The sequence below is a fragment of the Oncorhynchus nerka genome, linkage group LG25, assembly GCF_034236695.1.
Source record: "Oncorhynchus nerka isolate Pitt River linkage group LG25, Oner_Uvic_2.0, whole genome shotgun sequence".
In the NCBI taxonomy this organism is placed as follows: Eukaryota; Metazoa; Chordata; class Actinopteri; order Salmoniformes; family Salmonidae; genus Oncorhynchus; species Oncorhynchus nerka.
The window spans coordinates 17,544,874-17,568,823 of record NC_088420.1 but is presented as its reverse complement, the minus strand read 5'-3'; the positions used below and the strand labels follow the sequence as shown (position 1 = coordinate 17,568,823).

Below are 23,950 nucleotides of genomic sequence, written 5' to 3'. Positions count from 1 at the left end.
GTTATAGCAAAATGTGGTCCATCACATAAAAACACACACTTCCTACACACCTTGTCAATGATGGACTGCATGTGGGACTTGTGCGACTGGTCCCCGTACAGCAGGGAAGACCACTGGTCAGGGGCGATGCGGAGGCCCCCCTCCATTGCGATCTGGACGATCTGGGAGTCGTGTTCGCGCCGCAGCGCCTCGTACGTCCAGAAGTCCTCCTTCAACTGCATCAGGGACGAGTCCTCGTCACGCTTGGTCACCTGAATACACGGGATGACAGAGGACAAAATCAGGGCAGATACATCTGAGTTGTGCTTATTAGACTGACTACACGGATAGGAAGAAAATGCACTGAAAGGGACTTGGAGGACTTACCTCCCATTTTCATTTTCTGTTAAAATGTTAAAACCTTTTCAGTTGCGTGCCCTAAAGCAGTAGTCTCTAAAGGAGCTGCACCGCATGGCCTATGCTGGTCTTAGAATCATGTAATAAGAATTAACAATTTGGTGGGTTCTCATATTTGTTAATTAATACGCATGTGTGAATGTAACTTTTTTTTTGTTGCATATCACAACTCTCTCCGAGACACCGTCAGTCAGATCACGGCCATGTGTATGTTTGCATGGGTGTACAGTACCAGTCAAAGGTTTGAACACACATTCTCATTCAAGGGTTTCTTTATTTTTACTATTTTCTACATTGTAGAATAATAGTGAAGCCATCAAAACTATGAAATAACACATATGGAATCATGTAGTAACCAAAAAAGTGTTAACCTCTCTAGGGTATGTGGGACTAGCGTCCCACCTGGCCAACATCCAGTGAGGTTGCAGAGCGCCAAGTTCAAATACAGAAATACTCATAAAAATTCAGAAAAGATACAACTATTTTACATAGGTTTAAAGATTAACTTCTTGTGAATCCAACCACAGTGTCAGATTTCAAAAATGCTTTACAGCGAAAGCATACCTTACAATTATTTGAGAAGATAGCCCAGCAGAAAAATCATTACAAACAGTAACCAGCCAAGTAGAAGAGTTACACAAGTCAGAAATAGAGATCAAATTAATCACTTACCTTTGATGATCTTCATATGTTTGCACTCAGAAGACATTATTTATTCAGTAAATGTTCCTTTTGTTCGATAAAGTCTCTCTTTATATCCGAAAACCTCAGTTTTGTTTGCGCGTTTTCTTCAGTAATCCACAGGCTCAAACGCAGTCACAACATGCAGACAAAAAAAATCCAAATTGTATCCGTGAAGTTCATAGAAACATGTCAAACGATGTTTATATTCAAACCTCAGGTTGTTTTTAGCCTAAATAAATCGATAATATTTCAACCGGACAATAACGTCGTCAATATAAAAGGTAAACAAGAAAGGCACTCTCGGTCACGTGCATGAAAAAGCTCTGTGACACAGCAGGGTCCACTCATTCAGACTGCTCTTAATCCCTCATTTTTCAGAATAGAAGCCTGAAACCATTTCTAAAGACTGTTAACATCTAGTGGAAGGCATAGGAACTGCAATTTGAGTCCTAAGTCGATGGATACTGTAATGGCATTGAATCGGAAACTACAAAAAAAAAGAAAATCCTACTTCCTGAATGGATTTTTCTCAGGTTTTCGCATGCCAAATCAGTTCTGTTATTCTCACAGACATTATTTTAACAGTTTTGGAAACTTTAGAGTGTTTTCTATATGCATATCCTATCTTCTGGGCCTGAGTAGAAGGCAGTTTAATTTGAGCATGCTTTTCATCCAAAATTCCAAATGCTGCCCCCTACCCTAGAAAAGTTAAACAAAACTAAATATATTTTATATTTCAGATTCTTCAAAGTAGCCACCCTTTGCCTTGACAGCTTTGCATACTCTTGGCATTCTCTCAACCAGCTTCATGAGGTCATCACATGGAATGCAATTCAATTAACAGGTGTGCCTTCATAAAAGTTGATTTGTGGAATTTCTTTCCTTCTTAATGTATTTGAGCCAATCAGTTGTGTTGTGACAAGGTAGGGGTATACAGAAGATAGTCCTATTTGGTAAAAGACCAAGTCCATATTATGGCAAGTACAGCTCAAATAAGCAAAGATAAATGACAGTCCATCATTACTTTAATGCAACCGCTGTGTCACATTTTTTTTAGCGTTACGGAAAAAGCCTAACATTGCAATAATCTGAGACAGCGCTCAGACGTAACAATATTTCTCCTCTATGTTGGAGTCAACAGAAATACAAAATTACAACATAAATATTCCCTTATCTTTGATGGTCTTCAATCAGAATGTAGTGCAAGGAGTCCTAGTTCAACAATAAATGGTTTTGTTTCATAATGTTCAATTCTAGTGTCCATGTAGCTGCATCTGCTACCACTTTCAGCTCAAATGCCCCAAAAAATGACTTCTGGTCCAGGATAATTTTGCATCAAAACTTCCAAATTACATATTACAGGTCGACGAAACTGGTCAAACTAAGTGCAGAATCAATCTTCAGGATGTTATAAACGTACAAAACGAATAGCATTCCAACCGGGCAATCCTAGTTCATCTCGGGCTGATTGGAACAGATGAAGCACTCCAACGCATACACGCCTTCAAGCACATGAATCTTTTGCGACACTGTAGCACTTTCCTTCCCATCAGGTCTTCATGGTCGAATTTCTGCAAAGAAACCACTACTAAAAAGGACACCAATAAGAAGAAGAGACTTGCTTGGGTCAAGAAACAATGGACATTAGACCAGTGGAAATCTGTCCTTTGGTTTGAGTCCAGATTTTAGATTTTTGGTTCCAACCACAGTGTCTTTGTGAGACACAGAGTAGGCGAACGGATGATCGCCGCATGTGTGGTTCCCACCGTAAAGCATGAAGGAGGATGTGTGACGGTGCTTTGCTGGTGACACTGATTTATTCTGAATTCAAGGCACACTTAATCAACATGGCTACCACAGCGGTACACCATCCCATCATTTGTTTTTCAACAGGACAATGACCCAACACACCTCCAGGCTGTGTAAGGGCTATTTGACCAAGGAGAGTAATGGAGTGCTGCATCAGATGACCTGGCCTCCAATCACCTGACCTCAACCCAATTGAGATGGTTTGGGATGAGTTGGACCACAGAGTGAAGGAAAAGCAGCCAACAAGTGTCCAGCATATGTGGGAACTCCAAGACTGTTGGAAAAGCATTCCAGGTGAAGCTGGTTGAGAATGCCAAGAGTGTGCAAAGCTGTCATCAAGGTCAAGGGTGGCTACTTTTACCTAAGTAGTATTTTACTGTGAATTTCACTTGAGTCATTTTCTATTTACTTTACTCAAGTATGACAATTGAGTACTTTGTACACCACCTTTTGTAGGTCGTGTCAGACCTACCTTAAAGCAGGAGGCCCTGTAGAGGAGCTGCACCACGTGGCCTATGCTGGTCTTGGAGGCCTGGGGGAAGCGTGGCTCTAACCTCTGGACCACAAACAGCACCAGGACCTTCCTGGATAGAGCGGAGCCGTCCTCCAGAGCCAAAAGCACCAGCTTCAGAGCCTCCTCCTGCATCGCTACAACAGACAGCGCAACATATGCTTACCATTTTTCCTCAGATGAGATTCATTGACATGTCATTTGGGCCCAGACTTTAGATTTTATGTTCAAATAAAATGTGCCTAATTTGCGTAAATACATTGGGTGTATTTGCATATATAAAACTATTAACATAACGGGGTGGGACAGGGCTCGAACCACCTAAAACTTGCTCTGTCTACACCGACCTGCAGTCAAATGCGCAGTTGCATAAAACAAGTGTCAATAGCAGGATACTCTCAGATTAAAAATCAACATGCTCAGCTCTAGATTATATATAAGGTGTACACACACGTCACATTATACTTGAGATAAGACATAATATCCCTATAATCCAAGTGTTCGTTTTCGGAAGTTGCTTTCATTTCAGAGCATCTAATGTGTAATCATTTCAACTATTAAATTATATATTTTTCTCAATTCCACAAAAAATGAACACCCATCAAAATTAAGTTATCCTATTTCTTGTGATGTAAGTGTCGAGACGATGCTTTAAATCCCCAACCAAGCTTTAGCATTGTTCAAGACAAAACCGAAAGACAATGTATTCCCTTTGGTCCCTGTTCATCCATTACCGGGGTGTGTATGACAGGTCATTACAAACATTTCAGAGGTTGTAACATTAACGGGCGGAAAAGAACAGGCAAGAGTACGAAAGAGTCACAGGAGTAAAATGAAAGCAAATCAATCCAGCGAGATTTAAGTGACAAATGGATTTTGCACCACTCAAAACACAGAATGTCAGTGGCACGTCGCTATTGTATACGTGTTACCTGGGCCGAGAAACTGGCAGCCCCTTGCCCTGACTGCAGCCCACAGGTTGGAGGAGAGCTGCTGGGGGTTCTGGTGCTGCAGAATGAGCTCAGTGACGGTGCGCTCCCCCAGAGACCTGGCCGCCCGCGTGGCCCTTACCCGGCCCTCCTCCTCCACCAGCTGACAGTGCACCAGGGTCACCAGCTTCCTCTGCATGGGCCGACTCAGAGAACTCTGGGCGCTGCTGGTGCTCAGCCCCACACCTGGAGGAGAGGATGAAGTGTGAGAGAGGCTTATTCATAGCAACTTACAACCAGTGTGAACAATAAGGAGGAAATTGTGGAACAGCAAAACACGAGTATCAAAGCAAATGGATGAGGAGAGAGAAAGCACCATTCAAGATGAGGGAGAGAGAGAGAAAGCACCATTCAAGATGAGGGAGAGAGAGAAAGCACCATTCAAGATGAGGGAGAGAGAAAGCACCATTCAAGATGAGGGAGAGAGAAAGCACCATTCAAGATGAGGGAGAGAGAGAAAGCACCATTCAAGATGAGGGAGAGAGAGAAAGCACCATTCAAGATGAGGGAGAGAGAGAAAGCACCATTCAAGATGAGGGAGAGAGAGAAAGCACCATTCAAGATGAGGGAGAGAGAGAAAGCACCATTCAAGATGAGGGAGCACCATTCAAGATGAGGGAGAGAGAGAAAGCACCATTCAAGATGAGGGAGAGAGAGAAAGCACCATTCAAGATGAGGGAGAGAGATGAGGGAGACCATTCAAGATGAGGGAGAGAGAGAAAGCACCATTCAAGATGAGGGAGAGAGAGAAAGCACCATTCAAGATGAGGGAGAGAGAGAAAGCACCATTCAAGATGAGGGAGAGAGAGAAAGCACCATTCAAGATGATGCCTGTTAAAGCAAGAAGACTAGAATGAGGATTGTGAGTGGATAAAAAAAGGGGGAGTGGTTGAAACTGTTGCTATTAAATATGATATGTTGAGCAATTAAGAGGCTTGTCCCACAATTCATGAGCAATGTTTGTGACTGTAGCAGGATGAGGTGGCATCTGACTGACCTCTGCTGTTGCTCAGGGGTTTCAGGTACTGAGCCAGCTCCTCCACACACTCACTGGCTTTCTCATAGTGGGCTATGTCCTCTGCCCCTGTCACCAAGGTGGTCGGCTGCCGTTTGGGCACCTGGGGAGAGAAAAGAATACACCAAGGTCAAAACACACACGTTGAAATGCAGCTTACATTTATAGTGTGTGTGTGCAAAAAGAGAGAAACAAATACTTAAATCTATAGCTAGAGGACTCCTGATATCTCCAGGAGTGTTAAGTATAATTTTAGTTGCTGTCTAGTAGTCTTTTTGCTATCTAGGGCCATCTGCTTTAAGTGCTGTATGTCTCCCCAGTTGCGTACTTGTGGTGTGAACTGCTGACTGCTCATAACTTGCAGATGATTGTTGACACATCAACCAGGATAAAGAGGCAGGGCAATTTGTGACTGTTGAGGTTTTGGTAATCAGTGTCAGCGGCGGTCTCGTTGTCAAAACGAAGACCGTTGCCGAAACAAAGACTGTTCTGCAGATTTATTGGAGGAAGGAAAGAGAGGAGGGCTCCACTCTCACTTGAGTATCTTACCTAGTCATTTTCAGATTCTCATTTTGTAGCTTTGGCAACTGTGTGCGCGTGTGTGTTTTCTATCCCAGTTCCCTCCTCTCCCTGTAGGCATTATACACTCCCCACCCCTTGGCTGCAACCCTTCTAATTTAATGTACCCTGCGCGCACAACCCATGTGGAATCCTGCACTCCGGCAGCATTCTGCGGTCAAGAACGCTGAGTTTCTCACCCTATGCTGCCCTTCAGTCCATTGACTTTTTGGCCCTGACGAAGACATGGATTACCCCAGAGAATACTGCTTCCACAGCTGCTCTCTCTGGGGCTGCGTGCTACACCGCTGCTTATAAGTTAGGTATAATTATAAGAAATCTAAGATGTGTCAAATAAATTATATCCAGCTCAGAGCTCCAGCTGTGCATTGGGTTTGCTAACTTGCTAGCTAAGTGGCTAGGCGTCAAAAATCAAGCCTCTTGGTTACAGCATTCAATCCTTTCCTGGATCAAGATCCTTGTTGCCTAAATAGTTTGGTACTTAAATTATTATTATTTTTTAATTATGTGCATATCCGTTAATACTGTATACCCTGGTATGGAACAGAAACTGTACGAAAATGTGGATATCGCCCAACCCTATCGCACACCAGGTACCCTTTTGAGAGTTCCTCAAAGTGCTTGACACCTTGATAATCTAACTTTCTGATGATGGCTCACTGCTCTTCATACTTCACAACTTCCAACCTTCTGGCATCTGCCTTTGATTAATTTCTCTCCAACTCTTTCTTTGCCCCTGGATCTCACACTTTCCCAGTCCCCTCCCACTCACAAGGCAGGCAATACGTTTGACCTCATCTTTACTAGAGGTTGTTCGCCTACTAATCTCATGGCAACCCCATCCCTCTCATCCATCCCTTAGCCCCTACCCAGATGGTCATGCACCATCGCCACTCTCTTTCCCACTCCTCTCCTCTTCTATCCCATCATCTGCTAAATCCTTCTCCCACATGTCTCCTGATTCTGCCTCGTCGACCCTACCATCTTCCCTTTCCGCATCCTATGACTCGCAATCTCCCCTTTCCTCCCGGCCAGCTCGGCCCTCCTCTACTGCTCCATGGTGACTCACTGCAAGCTTACAGAACAGAGCTGTGGGTAGCTGAGGAAAATTAAACTTCCGGAGGACACATCATCCTTTCACTCCCTCCTCCCTACCTTATATTCCTCTGTATCCGCTACTGAAGCCACTTTATCACAAAATGTCAAGCTTCTGCCTCTAACCCTAGGAAACCATTTTCCACCTTCTCCCCCAATCATCCACCCGCTCCCTGCGAACGACTGTCAACCGCTTTCAAAAATCCTGCGACTAGTGAGGCCTGGCCACCCGACAACCTGCCCGCTTGTCCCCATCACCTCCTTCAGACCATCTCTGGGGACCTTCTCCCATTCTTCACTTCCTTCATCACTGTCTGCATCCCTTCTCAAGAAACCAACACTCGACCCCTGACGTCAAAAAAAGGACAGTACCACTTCTTGCTTTTCTTTCCAAAACACTTGTGCTGACCAGCTCTCTCGCCATCTCTCTCAGAACAATATTCTTGACCCTAACCAGTCAGGCTTCAAGATGGGTCACTCAACCGAGATCGCTCTTCTCTTTGTCACGGAGGCTCTCCGCAGTGCCAAAACTGACTCTCTCTGTTCTCATCCTCCTAGATCTATCTGCTGCCTTTGACACCGTGAACCATCAGAATCTCCTCCTCACCCTCTCAGGGCTGAGTGTCTCAAGCTCTACACACTCTTGCATCCTACCTGGCAGGCCGCTCCTACGAGGTGACATGGAGAGGATCTGTGTCTGCACCACATACTCTCACTACTGGTGTCCCTCAGGGCTCGGTTCTAGACCCTCTCCTTTTCACGCTATTACACAAAGTCACTCAGTTGCATCATATCCTCACATGGTCTCTCCTATCATTGGTATGTGGATTGCCCTCAACTACTTTTATCTTTCTGACATGCATCTCCACTTGCCTGGCAGATATCTCAGCTTGGATGTCGGTTCACCACCTCAAGCTCAACGTCGACACGACGGAGCTGCTCTTCCTTCCGGGGAAGGCCTGCCCGCTCCAAGACCTCTCAATCACAGTTGACACCTCCACAGTGTCCCCCTCCCAGAGTGCAAAGAACCTTGGTGTGACCCTGGACAACACCCTATCATTCTCTGCAAACATCAAAGCAATGACTCGCTCCTGCTCTACAACATCCATAGAGTACGACCCTAAGGCACACAGGAAGCGCCGCAGGTCCTAATCCAGGCACTTGTCCTCTCCCGTCTGGATTACTGCAACTCACTGTTGGCTGGGCTCCCCGCTTGTGCCATCAAACCCCTGAAAATGATCCAAAACGCTGCAGCCCGCCTGGTGTTCAATCTTCCTAAATTCCCTCCTCTGTAGATTCCACTGGCTTCCAGTCGAAGCTCGGATCCACTACAAGGCCATGGTACATAACTACGGACAGAGTCCCTACCTTAAGGTTCTGCTCAAACCCTACACATCAACCCAAGTAGACTGTTCAGCCACCTCTGGTCTCTTGCCCCCCACCCCTACGGGAGGGCAGCTCCCACTCAGCCCAAGCTCTTCTCTGTCCTGGCACCTCAATGGTGAAACCAGCTTCCCCCTGAAGCTAGGGCAGCAGAGTCCCTGTCCATCTTCTTAACACATCTGAAATATCCCAAATGGGGAATATAGTGAGATGGTTCAGAACGCTCCTTAAACAATCCATAAGAGAAGCACAATCCTGAAAATGGTCTCCGCAAACATCTGACACATGATCGAATGAACCGTCGATTGCAACCTGACAAACAAGTGTAAATGACCCCCCCTCACAGAAGTGTGGGGATGGGATAGTATCTAGTAAAACTAAGTGCATGTTCTTCAACTGATTGCTGCCCCAACCCCCCCGCACGACTAGCATCACTACTCTGGACGTTTCTGACCTAGAATATGTGGACAACTACAAATACCTAGGTGTCTGGTTAGACTGTAAACTCTCCTTCCATGCTCACATTAAGCATCTCCAATCCAAAATTAAATCTAGAATGGGCTTCCTATTTCGCAACAAAGCCTCCTTCACTCATGCTGCCAAACATGCCCTCGTAAAACAGACTATCCTACCGATCCTTGACTTCGGCGATGTCATTTGCAAAATAGCCCCCAACACTCTACTAAGTAAACTGGATATAGTCTATCACAGTGCCATCCGTTTTGTCACCAAAGCCCCATATACTACCCACCACTGCGACCTGTATGCTCTCGTTGGCTGGCCCTCACTACATATTCGGAGCCAGTGGGTTTGGCGACATGTCATCTATAAGTCTTTGCTCTGTAAAGTTCCACCTTATCTCAGCTCACTGGTCACCATAGCAACACCCACCCGTAGCACACGCTCCAGCAGGTATATTTCACTAGTCATCCCCAAAGCCAACACTTCCTTTGGCTGCCTCTCCTTCCAGTTCTATGCTGCCAATGACTGGAACTAATTGCAAAAATCACTGAAGCCTTATATTGCCCTCTCTAACTTTAAGCATAGGCTGTCAGAGCAGCTTACCGATCACTGTACCTGTACACAGCCAATCTGTAAATAGCACACCCATCTACCTCATCCCCATATTATTATTTATCTTCTTGCTCTTTTGCACCCCAGTATCTCGACTTGCACATCTATCACTCCAGTGTTAATGCTAAATTATAATTATTTCACCACTATGGCCTATTTATTGCCTACCTCCCTACATTTGTACACACTGTACATAGATCTTTCCCCCTAATTTTGTTATTGACTGTACGTTTATGTGTAATTCTGTGTTGTTTTTGTTGCACTGCTTTGCTTTATCTTGGCGAGGTCACAGTTGTACATTAGAACTTGTTCTCAACTGGCCTACCTGGTTAAATAAAGGTAAAATAAAATAAATATAAATAAAAAAATCTGCACGGTTCTTCTAAGACTTTGGTATCAACAGAAGATTTGTACGCCAAAGGATTGAGATATTGCCCCAAGAGTCTATCCAGATTGCCTGGCATTCATATCCAATGGGGGTGCATTGTAGCCTGGTCCCAGATAATGTGGGCATGACCATTAGAGTTGGTCAGACAGTACAAACAGATCTAGGACTCAGTATACTGTGCCATCATTTCCCAAAAGCCAGAGTAGAGAACAAGCCATCCAAAACAGGAAGTCATTTACATCCAGTATCTTTTGAACCACTTGATAGGGACAGATCTAGTTTCCCTTTTCCTCATATCAGAGAACTAAAGGGCACTCTTGTATGTGTTGTGAGAACACACAAACACAGATGTGACACGTGTGCGTACACACACTAAGAGAAATACACAGGCAGTCTCACACGGTCATTGTAGTCTTCCCCTTTCATGTGCTTGTGGATGAAACTGCAATAGTTCGCAGAGAAATCAAATGCAGACCTTTGTGAGCTCCTTTTCAAAGGCTGTTTGTTTGGGATTATGGAGGCAAAAATAACACCAGCCAAATGCTGGTAGATTTTGGCACTGGCTGGGAAATGTCTAAGCTTACCAGCCATATTGGCAGATGGTCCCAAATGCTCTGGGTGACCTAGAGAGATGAAGACCACTGACACAGGTCTAGAACACACTGAAATACACTTAGCCCAAAGGCCGGCAGATGGCAATATTGAGTCGTTTCCATCTTACCGACAAACGCATTGTATGCAGCCGGCAATACACTCGTATCCCCTGTGGACCGGTTCGTACCTAAAGGATTCTCCATTCATTGACTTCCCCGTTAACTAGATTTTAAAAATGGCAAGAAACCACGAGGGGACATACATACTTTCCTTTATGGAACACAATTTTCCACAACCATGCTGAAGTGGCTAACGCCTCGAAATGCTAGTCCCGGAAGTTGCGTATCGCATTCTGCCAATCAGGTTGCAGCAGTCTGTTGTTTACCCCTGACTGAAAGCAGGGCACAATATCAGGAAGTTGCATTAGCCACCATCATGGAGTTGGAAAATGGTGCTTTTCACTCAGGAGTGGCTTCCGTCTGGCCACTCCCCCATAGAGGCCTGATTGGTGGAGTGCTGCAGAGATGGGAGAACCTTCCAGAAGGACAACCATCTCCACAGAGGAACTCTGGAGCTTTGTCAGAATGACCATTGGGTTTTTGGTCACCACCCTGACCAAGGCCTTTCTCCCCCGATTGCTCAGTTTAGACAGGCGGCCAGCTCTAGGAAGAGTCTTGGTGGTTCCAAACTTCCATTGAAGAATGATGGAGGTCACTGTGTTCTTGAGGACCTTCAATGCTGCAGAAATATTTTGGTACCCTTCCCCAGATCTGTGCCTCGACACAATCCTGTCTCTGAGCCCTACGGACAATTCCTTTGACCTCATGGCTTGGATTTTATTCTGACATGCACTGTCAACCGTGGGACCTTACATACACAGGTGTGTGCCTTTCCAAATCATGTCCAATCAATTGAATTTACAACAGGTGGACTCCAATCAAGTTGTAGAAACATCAAGGATGAGAAATGGAAACAGGATGCACCGGAGTTCAAATTCAAGTCTCATAGCAAAGGGTCTGAATAATTATGTAAATAAAGTAGTTTTATGTTTAATACATTTCCTAAAAGTTCTAAAAACCTGTTTTCACTTTGTCAATATGGGGTATTGTGTGTAGATTGAAGGAAAACATTCTAAATACATTTTAGAATAAGGCTGTAACGTAACAAAATGTGATGAAAGTCAAGGGGTCTGAATATTTTCCAAATGCACTGTATTATCTCAACTACCTCGTAACCCTGCACATTGACTCGGTACATCTTGTGTATCTAGCCTTGTTATTTTTATTTGTGTTACTATTTTTATTTGCTAATTTTCTTACTTTTTAAACTGCATTGTTGGGAAAGTGCTTGTAAGTATTTCAGTCAAATATACACCCGTTGTATAGCCTTGCCTAGCGTCTCACCTGAGTAGTACCAACCTAGCGTCTGTCTCACCTGTCCTCCCACCAGCTGCAGCAGGGCTGTGTTGACTGGCAGCAGCTCAATGTCGGTGGCGATAGCCGTCTGGTCGAAGGGGCAGGCCTTGCGATGCAGCTTGTTCAGGCACATCTTGCAGACGGTGTGGCCGCAGCCCAGGCTGATGGGCTTGCGGAGGCTCTCCTCGAACAGCTGTGTGCAGATGGGACACAGCAGGAATTCCGTCCATTGTGGCGCTTGCACAGGCATCGTCACCCACGGAGGTCTCTGGGGAAGCACTGTAGCTTCGACAGATGCTTTCTTTTTCAAAGAAAGGTAGATCCTAAAGTGTGTTGTCGCGTGGGGTTTGTTTTCTTTTCGAAAAAACAGAGTGATGCAAAAGATCTGACAGATTCCACTGTAATAAAATAAAACTATTCCGAACATCAATTTTCATCTAATTGTTCAGACATTATGAACACTCAGTATGTGGTATGACCTGAAAGACAAAGTGAAACAGAACAGTAAGCATTTCAACTACATACACCAAACGGGAAACAGGTTAAACATGTGGGAAGAAAAAACATTCAAATTTGCTTAACTACCCAACGATGTTCTGAACTTGATTCACCTGGCTGCCCTTCCAGTAAAAGGACAAAACCAGCAGGATGTCAAAAAACTTCCCGATTTGTCTTCACACTGGGGTCAGGGAATGTTGGGGTGTTCCCTGCCCCAGCAGTGTCATTAAATGCCAGAAGGCTGATTATTTACTTGTTCCGGCTATTTTAGGACCCTCCCTAGTCCAATAACAAGCACTCATCTCAAAACAGGAAGTTTGGGGTTTCAATGGGGAGTGACAGTATCTTGTTACTGCATAAGAACAGGTTACTATAACTGAATGTCCACATTTCAGCTACAGCAAGTGAACCCCTAGGCTAGATGTTCAACCTGGCCTCAGGGCAATTCGGAAGATTTGGTACGCAAATATGTTCGCCTTCATTTAGTATGATACATTACGAATGGAATAGCAGTCGTACAATAATCATACGTCTTACCTGGTCGTACAAAAGCATACGGATTGGATGACATAACTTATCATAAATCTTGGAGGACGTGTAGTATTATACACAGAGTGTACAAAACATTACGAACACATCTTTCCATGAGACTGACCAGGTGAAACCAAGAGAAAGCTATGATCCTTTATTGATGGCACTTGTTACATCCACTTCAAAATCAGTGTAGATGAAGGGAAGACAGGTTTAAGAAGAATTTTTAAGCCTTGAGACAAATGAGACATGGATTGTTTATGTGCAAGACAAAATATTTCAGTGTCTTTGAACAGGGTATGGTAGTAGATGCCAGGCGTACCGGTTTGAGTGTGTCAAGAACTGCAACTCTGCTGAGTTTTTCCACTTTAAAACCGTTTCCCCATGTGTATCAAGAATGATCCAACACCCAAAGGACATCCAGCTAATGTGACACAACTGTGGGAATCATGGAGCCAACATGAGCCAGCATTCCTGTGGAACGCTTGATACCTTGTAGCAGGCCCAGACAAATTGAGGCTGTTCTGAGGGCAAAGGCGGGTGCAAATCAATATTAGGAAGGTGTTCCAAATGTTTTTTACACTCAGTACATCTTTCTCTGAAATCTGGTTGTGTTGTAACAAAGGAGAATAACAGGGAGAATTTATGTTGGTGGTTAAGACAACTACAACGACAAAGGTTAGGAGAATTACATTAAAGGACAATTCTGCAACTTTTCAACCTTCTATTCATTATGCTCTAGCACCAGTCTAAATATGTAACAATGGTACGTTTCTACATTGCCTTCATAAAGTATTCACACACCTTGACATTCTCCACATTGTGGTGTTAAACAGTAGGATTAAAATAGATTTAATTGTCAACTATCTACACAAAATACTCTAATGAAAGTGGCATAAAAATTCTAACATTTGTTAAAAAATAAAACACTAATATATCTTGATTAGATGAGTATTCAACCCCCTGAGTCAATACATGTTAAAAATCACCTTTGGCTGTGATTATAGCTGTGAGTCTTTCTGGGTAAGTCTCCAAGAGCTTTCCAAACATGGATTGTGCAACATTTGCCCATTATTCTTTTAAAAATTCTTCAAGTTTTGTCAAATTGGTTGTTGATCATTGTTAGACAACTATTTTCAGGTCACGAATCTCCCTGGTCTTTGTGGTTGAATTTCACTGCTCGACTGAGGGACCTTACAGATAATTGGGTGGGGTACAGAGATGTCGTCATTCAAAACTCATGTTAAACACTATTATTGCAGAGCCCATGCAATTTATACTACCAGTCAAAAGTTGTAGAACACATACTCATTCAAGTTTTTTGTATTTATTTTTAAACTAATTTCTACATTGTAGAATAATAGTGAAGACATCGAAACTATGAAATAACACATGGAATCATGTAATAATAGTGAAGGAAAAGCAGACAAGTGCTCAGCTTATGTGGGAACTCCTTCAAGACTGTTGGGAAAGCATTCCAGGTGAAGCTAGTTGAGAGAATGCCAAGAGTGTGCAAAAGCTGTCATCAAGGCAGTGGGTGGCTATTTGAGGAATTTCAAATATATTTTGATTTGTTTAACCATTTTTTGGTTACTACATGATTCCATGTGTGTTATTTCATAGTTTTGATGTCTTCACTATTATTCTACAATGTAGAAAATAGTAAAAAGAAAAGAAAAACCCTTTAAGGAGTAGGTGTTCTAAAACTTTTGACCAGTAGTGTATGTAACTAGTTAAGCAAATGTTTTATCCTGAACTTATTTAGGCTTGCCATAAGGGGTTGTATACTTAACTCAAGACATTTCAGCTTTTATCCTGAACTTGTGCCTTTTCAGCTTTTAATTTTTTATTAAACTTGTAAAATGTCTAAAAACATGATTCCACTTTGATATTATGGGGTACTGTGTGTAGGCCAGTGCCTTTGAAAGTTGACATTTCAACTTTCAAATGGTACCACAAAGAAAGGAGATCCACACATCAGAGAATCTTGAGTTAAATTTGAATATTTGTTGTTTTAAATTATACTGACAATCCTCCATAGGAAACCTATTGAAGTCATAGAAATATAGAATAGACATTACCAAGTTGTCATTTGACAGTGTGTGGACCGATGACCATTTTTGTGGTAATAATAAGAAATGAAAATGTCAATTCAATACACCATTTAAAATTTCAATGGTGTACCAGCTAAATTACAAATGGTTGGAAGAGATTTGAAAAAATCTGAGTTTATGCGTTTTTAGATAGATGTTAAAAGGTTAAACATTTCAGAACATTGATTTAAAAACTGTTCACAAGAAACAACCCTGTTTGTAAGCTTTTAAATAATATCAAACTCAACCATTTATCTTTTCCAGTGGCATTCAGGCCCAAAAAGTCACTTTCTGACCACCACTTCCATGGCCAAACATGTATGGAAAGTTCTGTTTACATCAAAAAGTGAATGCAAATCTATTTCAATTCAAGCACTACATATCAAAGCATGGTGTTTCACATGACTAATATACGCAAACCTAATATAGTGTGACTATCATGAAATAACCAAACGAGTCACTCCAATAAATAATTGTGTAATCACACGCCAACTATGAAGCATGTCTGAGCCTGTAGTAGACCCAAACAAGCATATGCTGCTACATGCTCACCTACTAGTCCATGTCAACTCCCTTTTCCTCTAGAAATTAATAGCAAGAACATCTAAGGATGCCAGTACAAAAAGCCTGCTGTGTAGGCCTACTTTACAAAAGTAGTGCTCTCAATAGTGACAAAGCAGTCAGTAATGAACCTTGTTCATGATAATGAACAACACTCACAGCAAAAGGAAATGAACAATATGAAGGAAATGCATCTGGTACGACATGCGTAAACAGACAGATCAGACTAGTACGGTACTGATTTTCAATGTAGAAGATACTCCCTGATGCTGGTACTGGTTAGCTAGTATGCAGAGCCAGAAACATTATGCTTCCTGCATTGCTACTTTGTCTCCTGCCATGCCACTGGCTTTTGTTTTTGCCTGCACTTATCCTCGTGTCTGGTTCAAGATGGACATGTGTAATATTCAAATGACATCTTTGTTTGTGCTCCACTACTACCTCTGCCTTCCCTGTCTCTGCTGCATAATTTGCTTGTAGCCAGCATAAAACAAAGCCACACCTGATGTCAACAGCAGGTGTTGACGACCTGGGTGGGGATTCCACAGGCTGAAAATAGCCCGGAGGGGTGGACTGACTGAGTTAGCAATCTGAGTAGGGAAGTAGAATAGCTAACAAGCTAAGTGTTTACTTATGACACAGGAGAAGGAAACACCCCCACATTGGTGCTGAGATGAGTGGGCCAGGCAGAGGGAGTGTGTTTCCCATAAAGCCTGGGAGAGCCTAAGTGCTGGGAATTGGCTATAATACGTGTGCTGGAGCAACAGGGGCCTTTCCTCAATCAGCGATTGAGTCTGACAGACTATGATAATCTACACAGAGATGATGATAAATATCCCTGTGTGTTTTTGGGAAGGTTGACAGTCAATGAGGTCATTGTGCCTGGAACTGCTATGGTACCACTCACAATGCAGTAGCAGACATGGAAATAATAATTAATTCTTATTTCTATGGTATCAGAAAACTGTCATTTCATCCAATGCTTCTCGACAAAATAAAAAATCTACCACGTCCACTGCATGTGATCTAACAAAGGGCTTAATAGATGAGTGAATGTACTGTAGCCTTATCTATAAAATAAAAATATTTTAACTTAAAATAGGGCAAATGAGGCCAACTTCCACACAAACATTCCAGTGAGGTTAATGTAAGATCAGGTACAAAAGTTTGAATTGTGTGGACCTTTGAAGACTTTGTTTTCATCTGATAAGTGTCTGCTAAATTACAAAAATGTAAATGAATGTAATAAGAGAGGCCCAGTCTCTTAACCAGAGTGACAAACAGTTAGTGCATTCATCTTAAAATAGCTAGGTAGGACAACTACACCACAGTCATAGGAAGTACATTTTTCCTCAAAGTAGCTCGCAGCAAAGTCATAGCAAGTAAGCAAAAGATAAGTGTTAGTTCAGGAAAGGCATTCTTAATTTAAAAATTAATGAATACATTTACACCCAACTTCCCCTGACAGTCTGGCTGTGATTGACTAGCCTAATTATTTTATTGTTACTTTTTACTTTAGTCTATAGTTAGTAAATATTTTCTTGACTCCATTTCTTGAACTGCATTGTTGGTTAAGGGCTTGTAAAGTAAGCATTTCACGGGTAAGGTCTACCTACACCTGTTGTATTCCACACATATGACAAATATAATTTGATTCGATAGCCTGGCCTACATTCTGTGTGGTTACATTTTACACCCCCTCCCCTTGTACTCACAATCTTCCATATTCAAAATGCCATGCAAATAATGCTGCTGTGACACTGACAGAGTAATGTTGACTGTCCATATACTTGTCCTTATATAGCCATTTCACCAAGACAGAAGACTAACTGTTGAACTTTGTGATTTGCTATCCGATTGACTGTTTAATATCCAATGACTCCATGACCGTATCAGTCTCAAATAAAGTTTAGTAAGGCCTAAATCCTAGAGAACTGTAGCCACAGCAGACATACACTCATAATAAGGATGCAGATGAAAACACTCACAGCTAACATGAGTAAACAATTGTGGTCACCCTATTTGTTTTGGTAAAAAGCTGAGGGATGGGCCTGAAGAAATGTAACCATTTCTCAAATTCATAAACAGAGCCCTGACCATCCAATATATCAACATTATGTTTTAAACATGTTGAGGCTATACAGTGTTTGTGTACATTTACAATGTTTACAAACATTGGAGTAAAACACTTATATTTTGGGCTCTGGTGAGTTTTGACAGTTGAACTAAGCTCATGGGGCATTTATAAAAAGTTTTCAAGAATCAAGGGGTATAAATCATTAAAGTATAAGTCAAAAATGGATGTAACAACTGCAGATTTCCTCTTTAACGATGACTCATAAAACTAGAAGGAACTGTACCATCCTTACACAACCACTAGTCACAGGCCTAATGATTTCCCTACACTAATCAATCAATTCAATGTAGAATATATGTGATGTATTTTACCATTGTATCATCAAAACCACTTACTAGGTTTGCATAACATGTCATGAATGAGCAGTAAAGCATTAGCTATAAGCAACATATGCAGTTGCGTTTTTGTTTAGTTTCAATGTTCCCTTGCTGTTGGGTACATGAATCCAACGTCAACCTGCAAACCAAGTTTGATTGAATATCATGGAGCTCTTCCACAAGCGGTTTTCCACTTTCACAGCAGAATGATTAAATACTGTAAAGTTATTATTAGGCCTCTGAAACGTATAAGCATCCATAAACATAACAAAAAAACGTATCACTACGAAGTGCAACGTAAGCAATGCTAGCGAGCTAGATGCTAAAGTTAGTTAGCTAACCTGCTAGCTGCTAGGCTAATACTTCAAAGTAGGCTTACTCGCTAATGTGAGTTTGCTTCGCCCGGCTCGTTGCGGGACGAAGCAAACGTTACCCATACAAAAATCCAAAAGCAACATTTGTCAAATGCCCTGAACCTAGCTAGCTAGTTATACCGGTTTGTCTAACTAACGTTAGCTATTGGTAATGTGTGCTTTAGCATAAATATTAGTTACAGTGCTAATTTAGCTAGTCAATACACATTAATTAAGTGGACATTGTTAACATTAGCTAGAATAACTAGCCAACGTAAGCAAGCTATCATAAATTGACACAGCTAACGAAATATAGACCAGTTAGGTAGCTAATGTTAGCTAGTTATCAGAAACAAAAACAATTAATTAGCTAGCTACATTGTTGTTGTTTTTTATAAAGCTAGCTAGCCAGCTACACTTGACGGCTAACATGGTTAGCTACCTAGAAAACGTTAGCTGTACATTTGTCGCAAAAATAAAACCTGTCGAATATAATCCGACTTTATCTAGTTGGCTAGCCCTTTATAATTTTTGTAGAACCACCATCATATACTTACAATTTCCAATTAAATGCCATCAACCTTCAGCTGTTTTTATGATAGGTAATATTTTTGTATTTCGTCGGTCGCCATGTCGACCACGTAGCTGGAACCTGGCAGTGGCAGTAATGAGCTAACTAGGTGGCTAGCTTTTAGCTAGGCTGTGCATGTCAAAGCAGCACACTATGCAAAGCTGCAAGCAAGACATACAAAAATAGCAACACATCGGCAGGTTACTATAATACATTTTCTCAGAAGAAAAGGTTTGCTTTACTTTCATTTACATAATTTTTAAATTAGCACATGCATATCACTTTTATTGTACATAATATGCGGTACGCTAATTGTTTTTTAGCAGAGCCATGTATAGAGTCAGTCCATTTTTACTCCCAGTCTCCAGAGACATAACACCATTGAAATAATTTGAATCATGTTGCTTTTGTTGTTTTTGCCATGTCCTCCCCGCTTTTTACCACGAATTGGTATTTTGACCAATCACATTAGATCTTTCACATCTGCTCTTTTTTTTAAAGCTGAACTGATTGGTCAAACAAAATATCAGAATTTGGCTGCCTGTCTAAACGCAGCAGTTACTTATTATACACATCAAGCATACATTAGTAGAATACCACATAATCGTGAGGTTTTTATATGATTACTATTTGTAGCCCTTAAAAAGGTCTCAACAGTTCCGATTTGGGAGACACTTTGAAATGTCCATCAAGTAGTCAGTGGAGCTTGATGGTATTTATTTGCTTGGTACCAATATGTGTAAGCATATCTGACACTACTATTGATCATGGTCAGCATTAGTCACTCTGAAATATCTGATGAAGTATACTTTTATTGAACCTGTTTGCTACTGTTGTCACACTTGTCACAGTTTTATATATACCGAGTGTACAAAACACCTTCCTAATGTTGAGTTGCAAAGATCTGTTATTGTACTCTCCTGTCATTGAAACACACACACACACACACACACACACACACACACACAAAACTAGAGGCCTACGGTTTGAAAAAGTATTTTTGTTTTGAGGGTTAGTGTATTGAACACAGAGAGACCCATAACTTCACCATTTTCATTCTGATACCTCACAGTTTTACACTATTGATTTTGGTTGGTGCTGTTATCATCTTACAGCTTGCTTCTGGGTAGTGGTTGTGACTAAAGTGTGTTTGTGTTTAAAGTTTTAATGTCACATAAACAAGTACAATGAAATACCTTTCTTGCAAACTCAAAACCCAACAATGCAATAATCATTAACAACGTATTTCTACCAAAATACACAATAAAGTAAGTAAGGAAGCATACTATATACAGGAAATATTTCAAAAGTCAGATCCAATACTATATTAACATGTGCAGGGATCCTGGGGTGATGGGGTAGATATGTATAGGGGGAAGGGGACTAGGAGATGTGAGTGGATGTGTGGAGTCATTCTAAATGTATGTGCATATTACGTGTGAGTGAGAAAATGATGGAGTGACTGGTTATGTGTGTGTTGGAGTGACAGTGTGTGTGAGTGTTTAGGGCCCTGTGAGTTTTTTACATTTTATTTTTTAATTCACCTTTATTTAACCAGGTAGGCAAGTTGAGAACAAGTTCTCATTTACAATTGCAAACTGGCCAAGATAAAGCAAAGCAGTTCGTCACACACAACAACACAGAGTTACACATGGAGTAAAATAAACATACAGTCAATAATACAGTAGAAAAATAAGTCTACATACAATGTGAGCAAGTGAGGTGAGATAAGGGAGGTAAATGCAAAAAAAAGGCCATGGTGGCAAAGTAAATACAATATAGCAAGTAAAACATTGGAATGGTAGATTTGCAGTGGAAGAATGTGCAAAGTAGAAATAGAAATAATGGGGTGCAAAGGAGCAAAATAAATAAAGACAGTAGGGGAAGAGGTAGCTGTTTGGGATAAATTATAGATGGGCTATGTACAGGTGCAGTAATCTGTGAGCTGCTCTGACAACTGATGCTTAAAGCTAGTGAGGGAGATAAGTGTTTCCAGTTTCAGAGATTTTTGTAGTTCGTTCCAGTCATTGGCAGCAGAGAACTGGAAGGAGAGACGGCCAAAGGAATAATTGGTTTTGGGGGTGACCAGAGAGATATACCTGCTGGAGCACGTGCTACAGGTGGGTGTTGCTACGGTGACCAGTGAGCTGCGATAAGGGGGACTTTACCTAGCAGGGTCTTGTAGATGACCTGGAGCCAGTGAGTTTGGCGACGAGTAATGAAGCGAGGACCAGCTCTCGAGAGCGTACAGGTCGCAGTGGTGGGTAGTATATGGGACTTTGGTGACAAACGGATGGCACTGTGATAGACTGCATCCAATTTTTTGAGTAGGGTATTGGAGGCTATTTTGTAAACGACATCGCCGAAGTCGAGGATCGGTAGGATGGTCAGTTTTACAAGGGTATGTTTGGCAGCATGAGTGAAGGATGCTTTGTTGCGAAATAGGAAGCCAATTCTAGATTTAACTTTGTATTGGAGAAGCTTGATGTGAGTCTGGAAGGAGAGTTTACAGTCTAACCAGACACCTAGGTATTTGTAGTTGTCCACATATTCTAAGTCAGAACCGTCTCAGAACCGTCTCAACCGTCTCGAACCGTCTCGTCTGGAGGGTTGTTAACACAGTGTCCAAAGAAGGGCCAGAAGTATACAGAATGGTGTCATCTGCGTAGAGGTGGATCAGAGACTCACCAGCAGCAAGAGCGACATCATTGATCTATACAGAGAAGAGAGTCGGTCCAAGAATTGAACCCTGTGGCACCCCCATAGAGACTGCCAGAGGCCCGGACAACAGGCCCTCCGATTTGACACACTGAACTCTATCAGAGAAGTAGTTGGTGAACCAGGCGAGGGAATAATTTGAGAAACCAAGGCTATCGAGTCTGCCGATGAGGATGGGGTGATTGACAGAGTCGAAAGCCTTGGCCAGGTCAATGAATACGGCTGCACAGTATTGTTTCTTATCGATGGCGGTTAAGCTATCGTTTAGGACCTTGAGCGTGGCTGTGGTGCACCCATGACCAGCTCTGAAATTAGATTGCATAGCGGAGAAGGTATGGTGGGATTCGAAATGGTCGGTAATCTGTTTGTTGACTTGGCTTTCGAAGACCTTAGAAAGGCAGGGTAGGATAGATATAGGTCTGTAGCAATTTGGGTCAAGAGTGTCCCCCCCTTTGAAGAGGGGGATGACCGCGGCAGCTTTCCAATCTTTGGGAATCTCAGACGACACGAAAGAGAGGTTGAACAGGCTAGTAATAGGGGTTGCAACAATTTCGGCAGATAATTTTAGAAAGAGAGGGTCCAGATTGTCTAGCCCAGCTGATTTGTAGGGATCCAGATTTTGCAGCCCTTTCAGAACATCAGCTGACTGGATTTGGGTGAAGGAGAAATGGGGAAGGCTTAGGCGAGTTCCTGTGGGGGGTGCAGTGCTGTTGACCGGGGTAGGGGTAGCCAGGTGGAAAGCTTGGCCAGCCGTAGAAAAATGCTTATTGAAATGTTCAATTATAGTGGATTTATCGGTGGTGACAGTGTTTCCTATCCTCAGTGCAGTGTGCAGCTGGGTGCAGGTATTCTTATTCTCCATTCTCCATTACAGTGTCCCAGAACTTTTTTGAGTTTGTGTTGCAGGAAGCAAATTTCTGCTTGAAAAAGCTACCCTTGGCTTTTCTAACTGCCTGTGTATATTGGTTTCTAATGAGTGTGCATAGAGACAGTGCAAAAGGCTGGTCATGGCTCACATCAACACAATTATCCCAGAAACCCTAGACCCACTCCAATTTGCATACTGCCCCAAAAGATCCACAGATGATGCAATCTCTATTAAACTCAACACGTTTCATTGACTACAGCTCAGCATTCAACACCATAGTGCCCTCAAAGCTCATCAATAAGCTAAGGACCCTGGGACTTAACACCTCCCTCTGCAACTGTATCCTGGACTTCCTGACGGGCCGCCCCCAGGTGGTAAGGGTAGGTAACAACACATCCGCCACGCTGATCCTCAACACAGGGGCCCCTCAGGGGTGCGTGCTCAGTCCCCTCCTGTACTCCCTGTTCACTCATGACTGCATGGCCAGGCACAACTTCAACATCATCATTAAGTTTCCAGATGAGACAACAGTGGTAGGCCTGATCACCAAAAACGACAAGACAACCTATAGGGAGGAGGTCAGAGACCTGGCCGTGTGGTGCCAGGACAACAACCTCTCCCTCAATGTGATCGAGACAAAGTAGATGATTGTGGACTATAGGAAAATGAGGACCGAGCGCGCTCCCATTCTCATTGACGGGGCTACGGTGGAGCAGGTTGAGAGCTTCAAGTTCCTTGGTGTCCACATCACCAACAAACTATCATGGTCCAAGCACACCAAGACAGTCGTGAAGAGCACGACAAAACCTATTCCCCCTCAGGAGACTGAAAAGATTTGGCATGGGTCCTCAGATCCTCAAAAGGTTCTACAGCTGTACCATCGAGAGCATCCTGACTGTTTGCATCACTCCCTGGTATGGCAACTGCTCGGCCTCTGACCACAGGGCACTACAGAGGGTAGTGCGAACAGCTCAGTACATCACTGGGGCCAAGCTTCCTGCCATCCAGGATCTCTATACCAGGCGGTGTCAGAGGAAGGCCCTAAAAATTGTCAAAGACTCCAGCCACCAAAGTCATAGACTGTTCTCTCTGCTACCGCAAAGCAAGCAGTACCGGAGAGCAAAGTCTAGGTCCAAAAGGCTTCTAAACAGCTTCTATCCAAGCCATATGACTCCCTCTCTCCCTGCCCTACTTGATCCTGTTGAACATGGAAATGTACGGTATATCCCATCTCCAACTGCTCCCCCTCGGCCCTGCCGTCCTCCTCACTCCTGCTCCCCTCCTCTATAAGCCCGTACCTTCTCATGTACTTGCTGGGGGCGAAGGACATGTTGTTGGGAGACAGGATACAACTGAGTTCCACAGTGCTCT

The 23,950-nt window shown here is 42.7% G+C and overlaps 1 pseudogene; it reads right to left on the bottom strand.

The window, feature by feature from the left end:
* The window catches only part of LOC115109093 (roquin-1-like), a 35,473-nt pseudogene extending 16,402 nt beyond the window's left edge, over positions 1-19,071 (bottom strand).
* Between the last annotated feature and the right edge of the window lie 4,879 nt (positions 19,072-23,950).